Genomic DNA, 23,650 nt, shown 5'->3' with positions numbered 1-23,650 from the left:
TCAATTTGGAAAATGAAAAATGTAACCCATGGTAAGTAAGAAAAATACAAATCATATACTGAACAAAGGGGGCTGAAAAAGGCAACCAACCTTTATGGGAATCAAGACAACACCATGGACTTATATAAAAACTTCCTAAATCAGTAGCATATCCTTATTACCAATGTGTAAAAAACTAATTAAAGCAAGGTAGTGTTTTATTAGTTGCATAATCTAAAAATATGAAGAAATTTTGGACTCTATCTCTAAAAGGACCAGAGTTGTCATTGGATACAAAGTTCCCATTTATGGAAAATATGTTCATTTTTTCACACAGTGAAACTGAGAAAAATTGTATCAAACGAGTGATCTTTTTTTACAAAGTAATCTCCTTAAATACCTCAATAATGTAGCACTTGGGAAATGTAATTTTTCAACTCAGACTTGAAACAGATTATTAAACAAATATACTCAAATCTTATTGCTTGGCACCAGATTTTTCAAAAATTAAAGTGTTGTTTAAACTATCATACTGTTGTTTTTTAATCCTATTTCAAACTTTTTTTTATGTTTTTGTGTCGTGCTACTTTTATTTTCTGAAGGTAGTCTGTTCAATCTAATGACAATCTAGACTGAACCCTGCAATGCACAAGCATGTCACAGTTCACTTCAAACCAAAAGAAATGATCAATCTTCTGTTTTTGTCAAAATCATAATACAATATTTATAAAAATTAACCAGTGAAATAAGTCAAGAAGAGAAAGACAATTATCATATGGTTCTACTCATATGTGGAACATGAGGAATAGTGCAGGGAACCATAGGGGAAGGGAGGGAAAACTGAATGGGAAGAAATCAGAGAGGGAGACAAACCATGAGAGACTCTGGACTCTGGGAAACAAACAGGGTTACAGAAGGGATGGTTTGGGGGGATGGGGTAACTGGGTGAGGAGGGCACATGTGGTGATAAGCACTGGGTGTTATATGATGAATCGTTGAACACTACATCAAAAACTAATGATGTACTTGATGTTGGCTAATAGAACATTTAAAAAAAAAATTAACCAGGATTTATCTGTGAACATGAGGGACGCACAGAACATTGTCTTACGGCATTCTGTGGAAAGTCTTTGTTTGTTTCTTCTTTAATTTGGGCTTTCTCTTCTGAAACATCTTCATCAGCCTCTTGTTACTCCTCCACTTTTTTCAAAAGTTGAGAAGATTCTAGTAATAATTTTTTTTGGAAGAGTGTGGCTTGGTCTGCACCTTTTTGAAGGAAAAAGGCAATCTGCTACAAATATCATACAGAGTCCCAATGATAGTCCTGAAAGCAGAGTTGCTAAAGCATAAACTGTATATTATTCCCAAACTGGTAATCCAGGGTCTTCACATAGTTATGGCCAGTCCGGACCCACATAGATAGCTGAAAGAGTGCTGACACACTACTCATCAGAACAGAAGCTGGACCAAACCATGATGAAACAGGTTCAATACTCTTCTACTCTTGCTCACTTCTAAAGTTTATGAAGTCCTTCTTAGTCCTTGAGCCCTGAGAGCACCTAAATTCACCATCTTTACAACGATTAAGGAGTAGGAAGAGCAATTATGATAAATCATCCACTCAGCCCTGGCTGCTCTGTGGCATCTACTTTTGCAACATTAACCTCAAGATCTTCTCCCCATTCAGTAAAACTTTCCCATTCTGGTTGAAGATTCTGACAGGTAGGACGGTATGGCACCTAAAATTCTATCAACCACTCTCATTGCAGCAACTCTTTTGAGTTCTTGCCGTGGTGATGGGCACATTGCTCTGCTGTCCATGGTCTGGGGAGCCCTGCCAAGCAACAGCAACAGCTCTGACACGGGAACCATGAGACTCCTGGAGGCCATCATGTCTGGTGCTTGTCCACCCCCCAGCCCATTTTTACTTGCAGTTGATTTCTAGTTTTATACCATTGTGGTCAGAAAAGATGCTTGATATAATTTCAATCTTCTTAAATTTATGAAGACTTGTTTTATGGCTTAACATACACTCTATCCTGGAGAATGTTCTGTGTGCACTTGAGAAGAATGTGTATTAGGTTGCTTTTAGATGGAATGTTCTATATATATCTGTTAAGTCTATCTGGTCTAACGTGTTGTTTAAGGTCAATGTTTCCTTATTGATTTTCTGTCCAGATGATCTATCTATTAGTGCAAGTGGGGTATTAAAGTCCCCTACTATTATTGTATTGCTATTTCTCTATTTAGGTCTTTTGATACCGGCTTTATATTTTTAGGTGTTACTATATTAGGTGCATAAATATTAACAAATGTTATATCCACTTGTTGGATTGACCCCTTTATCATGATGTAAATCCTCTCTTTTTCTCTTGTTATGGCCTTTGTCTTAAAGTCGATTTTGTCCAATATAAGTATGGCCAGCCCAGCTTCCTTTTGGTTTTCATTTGTATGGAGTATCTTTTCCATATCTTCATTTTCGGTGTGTATGTATCTTTACTTCTTTTTTTTTTTCTTTTTTTTTTTTTTATTTATTTGAGAGAGAGAATGAGATAGAGAGAGAGAGAGCATGAGAGGGGGGAGGGTCAGAGGGAGAAGCAGACTCCCTGCCGAGCAGGGAACCCGATGTGGGACTCGATCCCGGGACTCCAGGATCACGACCTGAGGCGAAGGCAGTCGCTTAACCAACTGAGCCACCCAGGCGCCCCTGTATCTTTACTTCTGAGGCGAGTCTCTTATAAGCAGCTTATACGTAGTATTTTTTTTTTTAATCCATTAAGCACTCTCTGTCTTTTGATTGAAGAGGTAGTCCATTGATGTTTAAAATAATTATAGTTATGTATGTATTGCCATTTTGTTCATTGTTTTATGGTTGTTTTGTAGTTTCTCCCTGTTCCTTTCAATTTCTCGTGCTCTCTTCCCTTGTGGTTGATGAATTGCTTTAGTGTTATGTCTAGATTCCACTCTCATTGTCTCTTGTGTACCTACTATAGGTTTTTGCTTTGTGGTTATAACGTGGCTTACATGTATCAGCCCATATGAATACCAGTCTATTTTAAGTTGATAGCAAGTTTGAACACCCTCTAAAACTTTACATTTTCATTGCCCCTTTCCCATGTTTCATGTTTTTGATGCCACATTTTGCATCTTTTTATTTTGTGTATGCCTTAACTAATTATTGTAATTATACTTATTTTTACTACTTTTGTCTCTTAACCTTCATGCTAGCTTTCTAAGTGATGGGTCTACTACCTTTACTATAAGTTTACCTTTACCAGTGAGATTTTAATTCCATGTGTTTTCTTGTTACTAATTAGTTCCCTTTCTTCAGCTTACAAAAGTCGTTTCTTTTAAAAGTCAACATTTCTTTTAAGACTGATTTAGTGATGATGAACACCTTTAGCTTTTGCTTGTGTGGAACACTCTATCTCTCCTTCAATTCTTGCCAGGTAGAGTATTCTTGGTTGAAAGGTTTTTTTTGTTTTTTTTTTTTTTGCTTTGAGCATTTTGGAAATATCATGTCACTCCTCCCTTCTGGCCTGTAAGGTATCTTAAAAAATCTGCTGATTGTCTTATGGGAGTTGTTAGTTTGTAACAAGTTATTTTTCTCTTGCTAGCCTTAAGATTTTCCTGTATCTTTAACTTCTGACATTTTAAGTATAATGTGCTTGGTGTGTATTTCTTTGGGTTCATCTTGGTAAGAACTCTCTGGGTTTCTTGGATCCAGGTATCTGTCTCCTTTTCCAAGTTAGCAAAGTTTTCAGCTGTTATTTTTTCAAATAAGAAGAATTCTCTCTCTTCTCCTTCTGGGACCCCTATAATGTGAATATTAGTCCACTTGATGTTGTCCCATAAGTCCTCTAAGCTATCTTCACTTTTTTCATTCTTTTTCCTTTTTTTGTTCTGACTGGTAAGTTCCGTTGCCATGTCTTAGGGATCACTTTCTTTTGCTTCATTCAGTCTGCTGTTGAGCTCCTCCAGTGTATTTTTCAGTTCAGTTAGTGTATGGCAAAGTCACAGGGTGGTGCTGGGCTATGGCACGCCCACCTCTCAGGTTTAGTGGGGCATTGAGTCTAAGGGGTATGGGGCCAGGGTAAGCGTGCCTGGCGTGCTTAGCAGGGCTGTACCACAGGTGAGTGCTGAGCCAGTGCAAGCTTCCCCCACCAGGGTTTAGTGGGGTGGGGTCATAGGGGAGTGCAAGGGTGTGGTAAGTGCTGCTAGCAACAGAGGGGGATAGTGCAAAAGTGGCACCTACCAGTATCCCCATCTCACAAGAAAATCCCAACAAACCTCTATTCCTCTGGCAGACACTTTAAGGTGTGAATGAGTCCCCTTCACATAGGGTCTAAGCACTTTCAACCTGCTGCTTTTGCACTGAGTCCTGAGGCCAGTGAGTCTGGGCATGATTCTTTAAGAACAGAGTTTTAATTTTCTACATCCCTTTGTGTCTCCTGAATATAAGCCCTGTTGGTTTTCAAAGCCAGATGTTCTGGGGGCTTGTCTCTGGTGCGGCTCCCAAAGGTCGGCATGCCCGATGTAGGGCGCAAACCCTTACTCCTCAGGGATATTCTCCGTGTTTGTGAGATGCCTCCTGCTTGTGGGTTACCCCACCAGGGGAAGAGTTTTAGGCAAGACCATGTATCTGCCTCTCCTACCCCATCTTGATGTGGCCTTTTTATCTTCTGTAGTGGAGGATCTGTTTAGCTAGTTTTCAGGTCTGTTTCAGAGAGAAGTGTTTTATATGTAGCTGTAGATTCGTTGTGTCCATGGGAGGAGGTGAGTTCAGGGTCTTCCTATGCTGTCATCTTGAACTGCCCTCCCCATATCTGGCATTTAGAATGCCTCACACATATTTAGAACAAGGTGAGAATCCTTAAACTGAATTCTGCTTAGTAATTACACATCAGCATTCTTCCCTATTCTAGTTTGAAAAGGAGCTTGCTGCAAGGCAAAATATTACCCTGACCATCCAGATCCCCATATACAGACATTTATGGTTCAGTTATCAGTTTAATTTTTTTTCATTTGGTCATTTTATACATAACAGATGACATCATCCAAATGGCTTTTAGGATAATGCCTCATTTTCACTGAAACATTTTGCCTAACTGAATCTGAGATACCTCCCATTTGGGTACAGCAGCTTTTATAAAAATTGCCTCAACCAGGCTCATTACAGCTAAATTTACACCACCTGTTTTAATGTGCACATTGTCATGACCCACAGAGACTGCATTAAGTAATTAAGAGACAGACCACATAGTGTCATTTGCTGTAACTGGATCTGTGGATTCAATCAATAGCCACCTGAAAGTGCCTGGGGCTCCAGGATTAGGGCACAACCTGCTGAGTCAAGCCCTGGGGGGTCCAAATGGGAGTGCATTAATTTGTGACACCATCGTGCTGTTTTCAGTCCCATTTTAATTAGTCATAAAACATAGCATAAGCCAAGTTGTTTAACAAAACCATCCAAGACTGATTATTCCTTTCCTTAGAAAAGATTTGAAACAGAGCTAAAGATAAAAGAAGATCGTCAACTGAGGACACATCAATCTTATCTGCCTTTTTAAGGCACAGTTTATCTCTACAGAAGAGCTGAATCCTGTGTTTGCTGCAGGCTTTCTTATTTTCTACAGACTAAAAGAAATAGCCATTTTGAAGTGCTAATGCGACTGTAAACACAATTCATTTTATTTGAGTTTTTATAGTTCCACTGGTGAAAGGGCTGCACAGCTGTTGTTTGCTAAATTGTCATTTGTTGGGTTAAAAGTTCGTCACACTCATCCAAAGTATGGTCACTGCTCAGGAATCAGATGACCACACCAGAGCTACATACTATATGGATCATATAATTTATTTTGGATCAGCTTCTTTCCAGATGCTAAAATCTGGTGTATTTATTAAGAATTGGCTTAAGCCCTGATTCATTCTGGAATTCAACTGAAACAGACTAATTGAATGGGACTCTTCCCAACACATATGTCTCCTCCAAGCTGAAAGTGATTTAGGGTTTTGATGGCACTTAGTGACCATTGGGTAGATTTGTACTCATTCTAGGCAGATCACATGCCACAGTGTTTCCACCCTACAAGGAATCATGAGGTGAATATTTCCCAGATGGCTTTTTCAGACAAAGGTCTCTTACAAAAGAAGGAAAGAACACATTTACCAAGTCCAAAGAACAGTTCATATTTAAGAATTTTTGATGGACAAATTCAGGAGCTTTTTCAAACTCTACAGGGTGCTTTTGGAATATGTTTGGAATATAAACACATACTTGCACATTGCCCAGCTGCCACCTGGCCTAGAGTGTGACCTTTCATAGAATTTTTGTATTTTGAAACAAAAAGGAATCTTGGTGGTCATTGGGGTCAGACTGTCCTTTTACAGAAAAGAAAAATGGGGCCAAAATAAGTTAAGTTATACACTTAGATGAATGCGATCTCCATCCAAAGTTCCACATTCTCTCCCATTCCAGAGGGCATCCTGGGCTCGGTGGCATGGGTGCAAATCAGTAGCATGGCACTTACTGGTGACATTCTCTCTCTCCTGCTTTTATATTTACTTCTCTCCCTTTCACTTCTGTTTCTTTTTCTTGCTTTCCCCTACATTTGCTCCTCCTCTCCCACTCTTTTTTTGCTATCTCTGTTTAAGAACATCTCCCAATTCTATCCCTCAGTTTTAGTTATTGTACCGACAAGAATAGCCTGTGGAGACAAATTTTAAAAAATCCCACTAAATAATTGTTCGTATAATTTCTGATTCCTTTCAACTTCCAAATTAGTGTTTATTGCCTATAGCATTTGTCTGAAAACTGTACTACCTTATGACATCTGAGGTTTTATTGTAATATATTTACTTTTACTTTTTATGAGTATATGTAGACACGGAGATCTCAGATTGCTTTGAATCCCCCAGAGTACCTAGTACAGTGCTAGACTATCTGATTGTCTAAAGGGGTTGCTTTTCTATCTGGATCTTTCAGGTCAGTGGCTTTGATTTAGAAAATGTATCCAATTGATCAAATCATTGCTTACGATTAGTTTAGGGGGAAAAAAACACTTTCAAAATGCAGATTTACCTATGTACCTTGAATGGAATGGGCATTTCAATGCCCCATTTCATGATAAGGTGAGGTAATCCTGCCATTTAATTTAGGCATTTAAAATTTTTAGGGATTTAACTTCTCTATTCAATTGAGAAATTACCTCAACTCTTTCATTAAATCTTTGCTTCCACCACACACATACACACCCCACTACACCTGGAGTGCAAATGTGCAGAAGAAATAAGAAGTTCATTTTAATCATCAAAGTTTATTAACTTAATCTTCAGGCCTATATGTTCAGAATTTGGGTGATAGCTACAGCAAAGTGAATGTTAGAAATACCATGCTAGAATTATAGAAATGTGTTGCAATCCTGATCATTCATCATAATGAAAGTCGATAAATTAAGGAAGTGAGAATAACCCAGGACAACAAAAAGAGCTTGTGAAAGAGCACCAGAAAATATTTGCCATAAGACACAGATGGGGAAATGTGTCACATGCAGCACAAATGTGACTAACAGAAGGTGGGGTGGCCCAGAAGAGACTGAGGCTGACAGAGTAATGCAGAGGCCAGTGGGAAGGAAGCGAGGAGGACACTGGCAGGAAGTGCAATGGCTCATGCAGATGGAGTGACTGGGAGACAGCACAGGAGCTAACTGACCTGGGTGAACCAGTCTTCGCTGCTGACTAACATGGATCACAGGAATATGAAAGGTCAATGAGTGGCAAACTGGATGACATAGATTGTGCTATAAAACTATAGGAGTACTGATACTCCTATAGCGTGTGTGTGTGTGTGTGTGTGTGAGAGAGAGAGAGAGAGAGAGATAAATGGGCAGGACAAATTACTGAGATAATTTGTGTTGCTCTCACAGTATTTGTTTTCTTCCTATTCAGCGCTCATACTGAAAAGCAGGTAACCAGGCCATGGTATTCTCTTGCCCCTGAGGAGATTTGTGTAGCTTGAAATTTGGAAAATGAAAATTGCCTTGGAAAAATTAGCTCTTTAAGATTCACTACGTATTCATCATATTATGTTAATTCGCTTTATATGAATTAACGTTGTTTCCTAAATAATTGCATTGAAAAGTATGTTTAAAGTTAATATTTCTGTTAATTTTCCAGTTTTTTTGAGATATAATTGACATATAGCACCATACAAGTTTCAGGTTATAGCATAATGATTTAGCTTACATATATCATGAAATGATTAGTACAATATATTTAGTTAACATCCATCATCTCATGCAGATATAAAAAAAAGAAGAAAAAAAATTGTGTTTTTTCCCTTGTGGTGATAACTCTTGGGATTTACTCTTTTAACAACTTTCAGATACACCAAACTCTCATACAACTTTCAGCAGTGTTAACTATAGTTAACTAGAGTTGTATGTTATATCCCTAATACTTATTTATTTTATAACTGGAAGTTTGTACTTTTGACCACTTTCATCCAATTCCCCCTCCCCCACATCCTGCCTCTAGTGGCCACAAGTCTGATCTCTTCTATGAGTTTCTTTCTTTCTTTCTTTCTTTCTTCCTCTTTTTTTCTTTCTTTTGTTCGTTCGTTCATTCGTTCTTTCTTTCTTTTTCTTTCTTTCTTTTTCTCTCTCCCTTTCTCTCTTTCTCTCTTTTCTTTTTTTTGATAGGACACAGGCCAAGAAATGAGTTACTATATTGTTGGACATGATCCTGAATACCATGAGGAGGGTTGCTGCACCACAGTGTGAAAGAACGGGAGTCTATCTAGAACCCAGGGGTTTCCTGGAGCATCTCTTGGTGTTTTTCATGCCTACTGATGAGTCAAACGGGCAATTGCAATAAACCCCAAATTGGCAACATTAAAGTAGGGAGCTCCAAACTCTCGTGAAGCAAGCTATCTAGACTGAAATTCTAGCCAATGTTGAGAAAAGCATAAAACTGGTGATAGAGTGAGGAGCAAATAAATATCACTTGTACCTTTTGGACTCATTGCATTAGTGGACACAGCACGCTGTTTATTAACTTTTGCATATTAAATCATGGTGTGTATCCCAGAAAATTATTGAAAAATAAACATATTATGTTTTTATTTTCTAATTGTTGCTATTGTAAATTTCACAATACTTGTTCTTCTATATACATGTTCTAGCCAAGCTGGTCTGCTCACTGATATGCTCTGCATATTCCTTTCTCTAACCTTTTCCACCAATTGGCGCCATATGCCTTCCCCAGCCTCTCCTCTATGACTTTAGCTCAATTCGTCCTTTGTAGCCCATTTTCCTTTTCAGCCCTTGCCCTAATTTTTTTTCTTTCATTAATTTTCTATATATTGATTACTTCTCTGTGCCTATTTTGCCCTGTTGATAAGATAGAAATACCAGTATCAAACTCAGACGGGGTTTGTGTACATTAAGTGAAGTCAATGTAGGGAAGCATTGAATAAGTGATTAAGCACTACAAAAATAAAAATAATATGCCTATTTTCTTATGTTTTTCAATATATTGTTATATTTATTATAATTATTTCTTGTGTTATTATTTGTTGTGTGAGTGTCACTGTTATATTACTTATCACTTTGTGTGCCTCCTGTCTGTGTACATATTGCCTTTTTACTAGATAATCAGGGCTTTAAAGAAGGAGTCACTGTTTATTCATGGATCTTCCACCAGCACAAAGCTGGTACCTTGTACATGAGAGACCCTCAATGATGTCAACAGGGTAATAAATGCTATTACATGATTGATTCTACTATTTGGATTTTGAGTTATAAACTGTTCTATAAAGAATTTTAAAATTAGGGGCACCTGGGTGGCTCAGTCGGTTAAGCATCTGCCTTTGGCTCAGGTCATGTTCCCAGGGTCCTAAGATCGAGTCCCACGTCAGGCTCCCTGTTCTGCAGAGAGCCTGCTTCTCCCTCTGCCTCTTTCTCTCTCTCTCTGTCTTTCATGAATAAATAAAATCTTTAAAAAAAAATTTTAAAATTAAAACAGCAGAGTATAAATTAAGGTCCAGAACTTATATATGCTTTATTAAGAGAAATGCTCAACCAAAGGGCACATCCCTCTTGCACCGGTATGCTCCATCCAGTCCACCAGCAACTCATATAAATACACGTCTTGAAGGAGTCTGTTGAATCTACTATGTATAAAACACAGTTCAAATCATAACTTCTCTAAAAGACCTGTAGACCTCTCAGACACAGTTAATGCTCTGACTTATTTCTGTGTCATCTTTTCAGCTATAGACTTTGCTTCACCTGTTGTCCTGCATGCAATTATTCATTTACATGGCTTTTCTTCTGTTGTATGATGACTCTTTGAGGGCAGTGATCATGATTTTTCATCCTCCTATTCCCAGTCCCTACCACAGTTCTTGTAGTGTCTACAATGTTCATTAAATTAGAATTAATTAAAATTAATTAGAGGAAATTGATCATTTATATTGCTTTATAATTACAAAAACGAAAAGGCTTGAGATGAAAATTTGATCTGGGAAAAATATATATACATACATGTCATTATGTAAGTTTCATCATCATAATAATTTTGGTAACCTTAATGATAACAAGAATACCCAAAGATGATATATTACTGTCAAGCATAGAGCTGAAAAGAAAAAGAACTGTATGGTATCTACTAAATATAGTTCAGTCAATATCTGTTTATGATGCCATTAGTTACTACCTACTTGCTGGTGTTCATCCATAATCAGCAAATTAATAGATTGTATTTCTGATGATACTTCTATTTTTCTGCCTAATGGTGTATTGAGTATGCTCACATTGGGTTTCCTGATTAGAATTAATTGGCACATTAGAACATTGTTTATTGAGCATGGCAAATGTTTGCCTAAATTGTTTTGCTTTCTTATCTTAAAAAAAAAAAAAAAAAGAAGAAGTGTGCTAAGAAGGCCTACCAGGAGAAGAAAACTAAAGTGTTCTATTGAGAATAGGAGCATCCCTAGTCCCAGTGTCTTGATTTTCAGATCACCAGTGTGACACCAACTGAAGATGAGAAGGGTCTTGGACAGAACTCTGAGTAAAACTAAGTTCTAAGGGATAGGCAGAGCAAGAGAACCTGCAATAGAGACTGAGCTATGGCCAGATAGGGAAGCAAGTAGATTCTAGTGTTAAAGGAATAATCTCAAGGAAGCCAGATAAAGAGTGTTTTAAGAAGAGGGTTATGACCACAGAATCTAATGCTGGGATAAAGTCAAGTTAATTTAAAATCTAAAAAGTGTTCATTGGTTTGGACAACAAAACGGGCATAGTTTCAGTGCAGCAGTGGGGAGAAATAAAGTGCTCCACCCAGCTCCCTCCTCCAGGGTGGAAACGTCTATCCCCTTGATGCTTCACATATCTGTGGTTATTAGTTCTCAGTTGTGCCCCACAGGGGGGATTGCAACAGTCACTGGGAACTGCCTCACCAAGAATTATATCCTCTCCCTTGGTAGATCATGACCAAACACTTCCTGATGTGAGAAAACAAAGACCTCCTGTTTCAATTTAGGATAATTCTGAAGGGCCATCTTAATTCCATAGCTCTTACAGTTTTGGCTGAGATCAAAAAATTTTCTGCTCATGATTCCTCATATGATCCTCATATCAGAGTACATTTCAGAAAATTCAGTCTAAGACAGCTAGTACCAGAAGTGGTCCTACAAAGTGGATTCTAAATTGAAATTTGGAGATGGATCTCTCATTGACCAGCTGACAATGGGGACCCCCTCACTGGGAGGGGTTGGAGTATGGATAGCCCCTGGGATGTTATGATAGTACAATTGCTGAAAATTTTACTGATGGTGAACTGGGATGGAATTCCAGTGGGCAAGCATTTGCTGACTATGGAATGCCTCTGGCATTTCTGAGGAATTGGTGAAAATACATTCTTAATTTGAGTGGCTATTGCTGATCAACATTGACGAGAGATCAAGATGGGCTAAATGTGATAAACAACTAATTAGAGGCACAATGTGAGAGTCAGAGAGCATCCTTGGCATCGTTATAAAAGTCTTAATCTCCTGCAGCTAGAGAGCAGAAAGAGGAGAGGACTAGGGTTTACAATTTATTTGTATGAGTAGGGGAACTATACAAGATGGGAACAATATGTACTGGCAAGAGGCAGGAGTATGTGTCAAAGATTGGAGCCCGAGGGTACTAAATCAAGGAGGAATCTAACATGAAGTTGAATGGAGAAAGCTTATCAATATGGTTTTACAACAAGTCCAACAGAGAGAGCATCTGATCCCAGACCGTCAAGTGCCTATGTGGCCAGAATTTCCCTCGTGAGCTGTAATCACCAAGTCATAAGCAGGGAAAGGGTCAGCAGAAATCCATTTTAAGATGGAAGTGGTACATCTGGAATCAAGCAGAAGCAGAGTCAGAAAACACAAGTAAACTGCATGAGCACATGTCCCGGATACCACTGGCACCTCTTTCTCAGCTCACTCCTACTGCCTCAGGAAAAGCCCTTTATGGTTTCCAGAGAGGAGAAAAAAGGAGCAGGATTAATGGGTGGGTCAGCTGGATGATTGGTGCAAGTGAAAGATGGATGTTTCTGTACTACAAGTGACAGGTTCTGGCCTAAGAAGAAATTGGTAAGAAGAAATCCTCCCAAAGGGCAGACCTCCCTTTGGTGGACCAGTTCAGCCATTTTGTAGGAAAGAGACACTGCCCGAGATAACTGCCACACCCCTGAGGTTGAGCGGTTCCCTTTCTTTCTCTCTCTCTTTTTTTTTTAGAGAGGGAGAGAGAGAGAGAGAATGCGGAGTGGCGCAGAGAGAGAGGGAAAGAGAATCTTAAGCAGGCTCCACACCTGGTGTGGAGCCCAACACTGACCTATCTTAGGACACTGAGATCACGCCCAGAGCCCAAATCAAGAGTCGGATGTTAAACTGACTGAGCCACCTAGGCACCCCAGTTAAGTGGTTCCCTTAAATGTTGCACCCTAAGTCCTCACTTGCCTTATCTAGTTCCAAGAGAACAAGGGATTCACTGGTCCTATCACGTTACTACACAACTCAGAACCAATCAGCCTGATAGACATGGGTTGGCCCCTTCCAGGTGTAGCTGAGGTGCCAGCTTGGGGAGGATACCCTGTGAGAAAGGCGCCATCTTCCTGCCTGTCAGATTGAGCCTAAATCAGCACCTATTGTATGCAGCTGTGTATACGGAGGTAGAATTTGGGGCTTGGAACTGGAAGAGCTAAGGAGGAGTGGCTCTGATTGCCGTCACTCACAATGACCCCCTTGGAAGGAATTTGAGTTTTCCTCACATATAGTTTTAGATTCTCCAGCGCTAGAGATTCTGGTTCCCAGTAACAGTACCATGAGGCTTTAGACTGCCGCTGCAACCCAGTCTTCCGGGATCCTCATGCCAAGACACGAGCAGAGAAGAAAATGAGCTACTATCCCTGCAGGGGTGATTGATCAGGCGAGGCAGGACAGCTGTTATGTAATGCGGGGAGGGAGGACTATGTTTGACCCTCCAGTGATTCTCAGGGACGTCTGTGGGCAATGCCTTGTCCAGCTTTAATGATATATAGAAAAGTAGAGCAGCCGCAACCTGGGAGTGGCACGTACCCAGGGGCTCCAATCCTTCAGGAATGATGCTGAGTCAGCCAACCAGGCAAATTGCCTCCACCGGCGGAGCTGTTGGCTGAGGAAAAGGGCATCTACAATGAGTGGTGGAGGGAGAAGATGAGCGCCTGTTGTAGTTTTGAGATCAGGTGGAGCCATAGGGGCTCTAGTTCATTCCACCAACACTTCTCTCCTAACTTGCCCCAGGAAACCAGGCTAACTAGAATCCTGGCCAAGCTTTTCCCTGACGGGGAGAAATCATTTAAGAAGCAAGTGGTTGTAAGCCCCTCAAAGAGTAGATGTAGTGGATACCATCTTGCTACACCCAGTCGCTTCTGGAAGGCCAAATTCTCTGGTTGCAGTACTTATTCCAGAGACCCAGTGTAAGACATGGGGTGCTGTGTAAGAAAAGCGGAGGGGAAGCAAAGACAGTAATGGCAGAGGGTTCTTTCAAGAAGGCAAAAAACGTTGTGGTAGCTGGAAGAAGCAGATTGGGCTAAGAGTTTTTCTTTTGTTTAATTGGTTGGTTGGTTGTTTTAAGATAGGAAAAACTTAATTATGCTTAATTGTTTTTTAAATTCAATTAATTAACATAGTGTATAGGTTTCAGAGGTAGAGTTCAGTGATTCATCAGTCTTATACCCACTGCTCATTACATCACATGCCCTCCTTAATGCCCATCAGCCAGTTACCCACCCCCCTAGCAACCCTCATTTTCTTTCCTATGATTAAGAGTCTTTTATGGTTTGTCTCCTTCTCTGATTTCATCTTGTTTGATTCTTCCCTCCCTTCCCTTATGATCCTTTGTTGTGTTTCTTAAATTCCACATATGAGTGAGATCATATGATAACTGTCTTTCTCTGACTGACTTATTTCACTTAGCATAATACCCTCTATTTCCATCCACGTTGTTGCAATGGCAAGATTTAATTTTTTTGGTGTCTGAATAATATTCCATTGTATATATACCACATCTTCTTTATCCATTCATCTGCCAATGGACATTTGGGCTCTTTCCATAGTTTGGCTATTGTGGACATTGCTGCTATAATCATCAGGGTGCAGGTGCCCCTTCAGATCATTACATTTGTACCTTTGGGGTAAATACCCAGTAGTGCAATTGCTGTAGCTCTATTTTCAACTTTTTGAGGAAACTCCATACTGTTTTCCAGAGTGGCTATATCAGCTTCCATTCCCACCAACAGTGTAAGAGGGTTCCCCTTTCTCCACATCCTGGCCAACATCTGTCCTTTCCTGACTTGTTATAGTTTTAGCCATTCTGATCAGTGTGAAGTGGTATCTCAATGTGATTTTGATTTGTATTTGATGCCAAGTGATGGTGAACATTTTTTCATGTGTCTGTTGGTCATTTGTATGTCTTCTTTGGAGAAATGTCTGTTCATGACTTCTGCCTGTTTCTTTTTTTTTTTTTAAGATTTTATTTATTTGACAGAGAGAAAGATAGTGAGAGCAGGAACACAAGCAGGGGGAGTGGGAGAGGGAGAAGCAGGCTTCCCGTGGAGCAGGGAGCCCGATGTGGGGCTCGATCCTAGGACCCTGGGATCATGACCTGAGCCGAAGGCAGAGGCTTAACGACTGAGCCACCCAGGTGCCCCCTTCTGCCCGTTTCTTGATTGGATTATTTGTTTTTTGGGCATGGAGTTTGATAAGTTCTTTGTAGATTTTGGATACTAGCCCTTCAGCTGATAAGACATTTGCAAGTATCTTTTCCCATTCTTTTGGTTGTCTTTTGGTTTTGTCGACTGTTCCTTTTGCTGTGCAAAAGCTTTTTAGCTTGACAAAGTCCCAATAGTTCATTTTTGCCTTTGTTTCCCTTGCCTTTGGAGATGTGTCTAGCAAGAAGTTGCTGCGACTGAGGTAGAAGAGGATACTGCCTGTGTTCTCCTCTGGGATTTTGGTGGATTCCTGTCTCACATTTAGGTCTTTCATGCATTTTGAGTTTATCTTTGTGTAGGGTGTAAGAAAATGGTCCAGTTTCATTCTTCTGCATGTGGCTTTCTGATTTTCCCAGCACCACTTGTTGAAGAGATTATCTTTTTTCCACTGGACATTCTTTCCTGTTTTGTCAAAGATTAGTTGACCATAGAGTTGAGGGTCCATTTCTGGGCTCTCTATTCTGTTCCATTGATCTATGTGTCTGTTTTTGTGCCAGTACCATACTGTCTTGATGATGACAGCTTTGTAATAGAGCTGGAAGTCCGGAATTGTGATGCCACCAGCTTTGGTTTTCTTTTTCAACATTCCTTTGGCTATTCAGGGTCTTTTCTGGTTCCATACAATTATTTGTTCCAGCTCTGTGAAAAATGTTGATGGTATTTTGATAGGGATTATACTGAATGTATAGCTTGCTCTAGGTAGCATAGACATTTTAAGAATACTTGTTCTTCCGATCCATGAGCATGCAGTGTTTTTCCATTTCTTTGTGTCTTAATTATTGATGGAAAAGAAAGGAAGAGGTGGAACATACAGAAAAAGGTGAGGAAAAAGAATGGAATGAGGTGATGGGGTAGAAGGAAGGATGGAATCAAAGGTTTAAGAGGAAAGCCTTAACCTTATTTTAGTGTACAGTATGATTTATAAATCTCATCCAGTGTTTTGCAAATGGTTAGTCATTCATTTCAACACTATTCTCAACTAGCTCACTTTTTCACCACTTATGTAAATTGCTACTTTTATCACAAACTGAATCCTCATACATTCATGAGCCTGTTTTCAAACTCTTGCATTGCATAACCTCTTTATTTCTCATCCAAAATTAAAATAAAATCGCTCTAGTTTTTATGTAACATTTAATTGATAGGATAAAACATTTCTATTCCTTCTCATTGCTGTCTTTTTTTAATTCCAAAATTTATTTTTTATATACCATGTGTTTATTTTTTGGGTTTATTTTCAGGACTTTATTTTTTTAAAGATTTTATTTATTTATTTGAGAGAGAGAAAAAGTGAGACAGAGCAGGAGAGGGGAGAGGGTCAGAGGGAGAAGCAGACTCCCCGATGAGCAAGGAGCCCAATGCAGGACCCGATCCCAGGACCCTGAGACGGCAGGCAGTCTCTTAACCAACTGAGCCACCCAGGCACCCCTTCAGGACTTTTTAAAATCTTTTCATTGCCATTCAGAATCTTTGCATTTTTTCAAATTTTTGTTTGTTAGGATGGAGAGGGCTACAGATTTTATTGTATTGATCTCTTATTGATCCCCTTATGGAATTTTTATGGGTGTTTTACATTTATTCATTTTCTTTAGGGTTTTTCAGATAGCAATATTTCTCTTTTGAATAATTTATATCTAATCTATTTCTTGTTAGCCTTATTAGCTAGAACCTACTATACTGTCCTCCAAGGTGGAGATTTGAGTGTGGGAAATTGGGGGAGTGCTTGTGGGAGTGGGGAGAAGAAAACATGTTCGGGGACATCGGGAAGGTGGGTTGTTACACAATCACAGTCAAGTCCTTAGCCGCCCACAGGTTACTCTAAAGCTCACCCGATCCTTCAGAGCTGTCGCAGGGGAACCCCCAGATGACCAGTCACCTGATGCTGGTTGTCTCTAAAGGGAGAATGGCCTTAATTAAGCCAGGTGATTCACATCACAATGTGCAAATCCTGCGGACAGCTGAGCGCTGAGAGCTGTGTTGGTTCGTGGGTTCCTCGGGAGCTTCCCAGGTGTGATGTGAAACCAGCCCCTGTACTCAGAGGGCAGGGAGACGGTGAAGAAAGAGGCAGGCCATCCAGGTTAGTAGGTGGCAGTTTTAATAAGCAAAGGGAACTTACATAGGAGGCTTGTCTTGGGACGCAGTAAGATAAATCGATCCTCGCATCTGCCGGCCACATCTTAAAAGTTTATACAGAGGCCTTAACTGGGATCAGTCCCGGGTACCACGTAACTGTTCTCGACACCACATCACTGTCTCAAGACTTTGTCCTTGGAGAAGGCTCTCGAAGTGGGAAAGGCAAGCAGAACCCATGTGCCAAAGACAGAGGAGGGGGTGCAGGGTCTCTGATCACCCACGTCCAGCTCACAGGTCAGCTGACGGTCACGTCTTTTTGATGACGTTCCCCCAACAGGCTGTGGACCAGGCAGCACTCCCAGCATCCTTCCCAGTGGCGAGAAAGTAAGTGCTGGTCCTGGGGGGTCCTGGGCAAGCACATCATAACATTCGCTACGCTCCTTACATGAAAGATGAGGTCATCTTTGTGTTATGTTTTGAATATGGTCAGGGATTAACTGACTCCCATAGTTTTTGACAAACAACTAAAATTTACCTGCACATTTGTGATACCTTTTGTGTTGGCAATGTAATAGTTTCCCCTCTTCCGGTTTCCCCCCTTCCCCCCTCCTCCCCACCCCACCCTAGCTGCACCCACGTGATGTGACAGCTAGAAGCCTGGGAAGTACATTTTTTAGAATCTTTACCAGGAGGTTCCAGTTTGGGTTCCATGAATCAGAGACAGCTGCTTGAGGTTTGGAGGCAAGCAAAGCAGCTGAGGCCATGTTATTGCTCCTCGGGCAGCGGTGGGAGGATGTATGGGTTCGGGCAGAGATACTGCAGCTGCCTCTGGGCACTTTTCTAAAAGTTGTCTGCCGCAGTTTGCGCAGCATAATCTAGTGACTTTCAACACATCATCAGCATCACCTGGGAACTTGCAACAATGCAAATTCGTGGATCTACTCCAAACCTACACATTCAGAAGCCCTGGAGGTAAGTGTTTTGCTGAGTCCCCCTAGTTGATTCCATATACGAAAGCTGAGGACTGCTGGAGTCCATTTTCGTACAACAGATCATGGCCAAGTTTGCCAACCAGGGTTGGTTATCAGAATTACCAGGAGTGGTTCTAAAATCTTCAGATTCCTGGGGACCACTACATACCTCCCCCTAATTAAGACTCTCCAGAAAAAGGGTCTATGAATCCATATGCTTACAGGTATCCCCAGGTGATTCCGATTGTTGATCGAATGTGAGAAGTTGATCGAGTATTACTCTGTGGTCCTCCCAGTTTCTTGTTTAAACAGCATTCCCAGGGCGCCTGGGTGGCTCAGTTGGTTAAGCGACTGCCTTCGGCTCAGGTCATGATCCCAGGGTCCTGGGATCGAGCCCCACATTGGGCTCCCTGCTCAGTGGGAAGCCTGCTTCTCCCTCTTGCACTCCCCCTGCTTGTGTTCCCTCTCTCGCTGTCTCTCTCTCTCTCTGTGTCAATTAAATAAATAAATAAAATCTTTTAAACAGCATTCCCTTTTTCCTTTTAGTTACCAAGGGAGGAAAAAGCAATTACATGAAAAAGCTGTGACTTGTTTGGAAATTGTACTCATTCAACATAAAACCCTTTTGAAACTTTCCATTCTACACTTCTGCCTTTCTCAGTACCAACCGAGACTGACCTGCCTCAGCACAGTGATCTCACCATCCCTGTTGAAATTGCAGATACTGGGCTCCATTCAGACCTACTGAATTGCATCTCTGGGCCAGGGACAGGTTTAGCAAATACAGCAGCACACAAACATTTGAGAGCCACCAACCAGTTTTTCCATGGTTTACATAGACACCACACCAGAGCTTACCACCGGCTGCGCTCTCTATGCTCCAAGGGCAAATATGACAGAGGGCCATCTTCGGAGTCCTGGTGTTAGCTCTGGACTTCCGTTTCTTCATGGGTCAATGAGGGTGCGGAAAGAGATTGTTTCTAATTTCTCCTGCTCTAAAGTGATATGATTAGATTGTGTCTTATCAACCTATCCACACAGCCACTTCAAAGAACCATAAATAATGTGATATGGTTTTCCTTGGGCCTCCTGCTTGAACACATCATTTATTGCATTAGCTAGAGGAAAATATTTTAGTTTTATTGCCCTGTTGGTTCAAAATAAAAGGAAAAGAGGCGTAGAGGTGTGCTCTAAGTATTTTGTTCATACTTTGATCTATTCTAACAAATATGTTTTTTCTTTTTTATTCAAAATATCTAAAATGCTGATCGTAATCTTGGACAGTCTTACAAGAGGACTGAATTAGATGTTACTACTAAATGAAAATATTAAATGCTTAAGTAGCACAAAGTCAGTAATATCCAAAAGCATCACATTTTATTTCAATGTTTAATTTTAGTTATAACTCTTCTTTATTGTAAAAATATAATCTATACATAATATTTTATTAACAGCTAACAATGACTACATGTTTAACTATTCAGGCTTTTTCTTATTGTTTTTAGTTAAAAATGTGTCTTTTTAGCCTGTGAATAAGTAATGATAATCTATTTGCTTATAGTGAAACTAAACACATGTTGAGAAGCATCTAGCACCATGCCTTGAATTGGTATTTAGTAAATGTTTTTTGAATGGTGAGTGGGTACTCCCCCAAATATTTCTGACACAAGTAATGATTTTTAAAAATACCTTTTGCATAATTTGAATAATGAACAGTAAGTCTTTCTTTAGGCTTACAGAGGCTTCAGTTTTCTTTGTCTACAATTTTAATGTATCTTAAGATAATTTCCTATTGCCCTGAAATTGCTCTGGATAAATTAAGAGTTCTTATGGGCATGGAAGTGACAACTGTGAGATTGCAGAAACCACATGATTTCTTTTGTAAGGGAATTTTGGTGTGTGCAGGGACCATCTTATTGAAGAAAGGTGAATCGGGAAAAATTATATGAAGGTAAAATTGAGCAACCATCTGAAACTGATTAAAAGTTCTCAAGTTGTTTGGTGACTTAATCTGGAATTAAATAAAAAGTGTTGGTTTGCTGGCTTCTACTTACTAAGATGCTCCCCAAAGTTAATTTAATAGTCCCCTTATTTCTGGAATATTCCAGTCTGCTAAAGTGTTATGAGTTAATGACAAGGAAAGGACACAGCCATGGCTAATCGTCATGGTCCAATAAAGCCAAGTCTATTTACCTTCAGGGCTCAGTTCAGGATCTGTTTAGCCCGGTTTTTTCCTGGCTGAGAAGTCAGCCAGATCCTTAATTTCAAAATTGAATCATTTCATTTTATTTTGATGGCTTGGCTTTTGTATTCATAGTTCCTATGACGTTTATTATTGGTACATTTTTAGAAATAAAAGTCTATAGTGATTATTATGTTTTTGGCCTGAGGGTAGATTTCATTTTATAACTGGTAAAAAAAATAATACTGGTGCAATAAAATGTATAGTTTGTATAAAACATACCAAAATTATTTGAAAACATGTAAATTATTGAATAAGAAAATTTCTTGCTATTCCTAAGACTTTATTCATCATTTAGCATGAGAAATGTTAATATGCTGAGCAGAAAGGCTAATATAAGACCTTTGACATTGTGAGACTCACAGGTTTTTGAAAGAATGAAGGTTATTTTATATTTAAAAAAACCCATCAAATTCCTGACCTAAGTTATATTTGATGTGATTAAACCATGCGCAGTTAGTCAATTTACTTTTTATAAGAACTAATAAGAATTTTGAAATGATTTGTGTGCATTTGAGAAACCTATCAGACTTGATAAAATAGAATTTTCCTTGGTAATATTTTGCTGAAAGAAAAGGGGTCTTCTGTAAACTAACCAAAGTTCCTAGAGAATTGGAAGAATAATAATGCCACATAAAGAATAATGAATTCAGGGGTAGAGCAAGATGGCAGAGGAGTAGGAGACCTGGATTTCGTCTCCTCTCAGGAATTCAGCTGGATAGGGATCAAACCATTCTGAACACCTACAAACTCAACAGGAGATCGAAGAAAAGAATAGCAACAACTCTCTGAACAGAAAAGCGACCACTTTCTGGAAGGTAGGACGTGCGGAGAAGTGAATCCGAGGCGATATTCGGGAGGACAGACGGCGGGGCCTCCGACGGCCGCTTCTGGCAAGTGATAGAGCCGTGGAGCACAAAATCGGAACTTTTAGAAGTCTGCTCCGCTGAGGGACGTCACTCTGGTGGCGAAGTGGGGGGTGGAACCCTCGCGGGACAGTGTGGTCTCAGGACCCTCGGGGTCACAGAAAGACCGGGGGTGCCTGAGTGCGGCAGAGCTCCCAGGTATCGGAGCGGGGAAGCCAGCTGCAGAGACGGAGCCCAGGCGCGGGCTCTCAGCTCGGGGTTGCCATAAACCGTGATCCGCGGCACAGTCGGGCCACTGCTCCTCCAGCAGGGACCCAACAAGCGGCAGATCCGGGGAGACTCACCTTCTTCCCCCGGGAAGAGCAGCGTGGGAGCGCACCGCGGGGATCTGCTGGGTTTGGAGACTCCACCCAGGGTCGGGTGCCAGAGATAGAAACGCGTGGTCACAGGCCGGGTGAGCGCGGAGTGTGGCCGGAGACTGGGGAGACGGGAGTGATTGACTGCTTTTCTCTGGGGGCGCACTGAGGAGCGGGGCCCTGAGTTCTCGGCTCCTCCAGGGCGGAGACTGGGAGGCCGCCATTTTCACTCTCCGCCTCCAAAGCTGTACGGAAAGCTTGCAGGGAACAAAAGCTCCAGAGAGCAAACCCAAGCAGATTACTTAGACCAGACTGGGCAAGGGCGGGGCAATTCCGCCTCCGGCAAAGACATTTGGGAACCACGGCAACAGGCCCCTCCCCCAGAAGATCAGCGAGAACCGCCAGCCAAGACCAAGTTTACCGATCAATGAGAACGGCAGAACTCCAGCGCTAGGGGAATACTGCACATAGAATTCATGGCTTTTTTACCATGATTCTTTAGTCTTTCAAAGTTAATTAGTTTTTTTAACTGTCTTTTTTTCTTTTTTCTTTTTCATTTTTTTTTTTGAATTTTTCTTTTTCCCTTTTTCAACCAACATCTTATCAATCCCTTTTTTAAAAAACATTTTTATTTTTCATTTTTAGAGTCATATTCTATCCCTTCATAGTAGTTACCCGTATTTTTGGCATATATATATATAAGTTGTTCTCTCTTTAAAATTTTGAGATAGTTTCTTCTAACAGATCAAAATATACTATACATCTCTAGTGTATGGTTTTTTCCTACTCCCCTGCCTGATCACATTCTCTCCCTTTTTTTTTCTTTTTTTTTTTAAATCCTCTTCTTTCTTTTTTCAAACAACTTATCAATTCCTTTTATAAAATTTTTTATAATTTCCATCTTTACAGTCATATTCCATCCCTTCATCATATCAACCCTTATTTTTGTACATATATAAGTTTTTCTTTCTTTAAAATTTGGGAGGCACTTTCTTTTAACAGACCAAAATACACCCAAAATCTAGTGTGTGGCACTGATCTATAAACCAGCCTGATCATATTTGATCACATTCTGTTTTTGTTTTGTTTTGTTTTTGTTTGTTTTTATCTTTATCTTTTTCTTTTTCTTTTTTTTTTTTCTTTTCCTCTTTACTCTCTTTCCCTTTCTTTTCCCACTGCTTCAGGTCTTTTCTGATTTGTTTAGAGTATATTTTCTGGGGACGTTGTTACCCTGCTAGCATTTTGTTCTCTCATTAATCTATTCTCCTCTGCACAAAATGACAAGACGGAAAAAATCACCTCAACAAAAAGAACAAGAGGTAGTACCGACTGCCAGGGACCTACTCAATACGGACATTAGTACGATGTCAGATCTAGAGTTCAGAATCATCACTTTAAAGATACTAGCTGGGCTTGAAAAAAGCATGGAAGTTATTAGAGAAACCCTTTCTGGAGAAGTAAAAGAACTAAAATCTAACCAAGTAGAAATCAAAAAGACTATTCATGAGGTGCAATCAAATATGGGGGCGCTAACTGCTAGGATAAATGAGGCAGAAGAGAGAAACAGTGAGATAGAAGACCAAATGATGGAAAATAAAGAAGCTGAGAAAAAGAGAGATAAACAACTACTGGATCACGAGGGCAGAATTTGAGAGATAAACGATACCATAAGACGAAACAACATTAGAATAATTGGGATCCCAGAAGAAGAAGAAAGAGAGAGAGGGGCAGAAGGTATAATGGAGCAAATTATAGCAGAGAACTTCCCTAATTTGCGGAAGGAAATAGGCATCAAAATCCAGGAAGCACAGAGAACCCCTCTCAAAATCAATAAAAATAGGTCAACACCCCGACATCTAATAGTAAAACTTACGAATC

General features: G+C 40.2%; 1 pseudogene; it reads right to left on the bottom strand.

Moving 5' to 3' along the window:
- Positions 1–1,039: 1,039 nt before the first annotated feature.
- LOC118532498 (thioredoxin-related transmembrane protein 1 pseudogene) lies at positions 1,040–1,872 on the bottom strand (annotated as a pseudogene).
- Positions 1,873–23,650: the final 21,778 nt, after the last annotated feature.

The sequence above is a fragment of the Halichoerus grypus genome, chromosome 12 (assembly GCF_964656455.1).
Source record: "Halichoerus grypus chromosome 12, mHalGry1.hap1.1, whole genome shotgun sequence".
NCBI classification, from domain to species: Eukaryota; Metazoa; Chordata; class Mammalia; order Carnivora; family Phocidae; genus Halichoerus; species Halichoerus grypus.
Note: the sequence above shows the minus strand (reverse complement) of the source record. Positions and strands in the feature narration are given on the sequence as shown.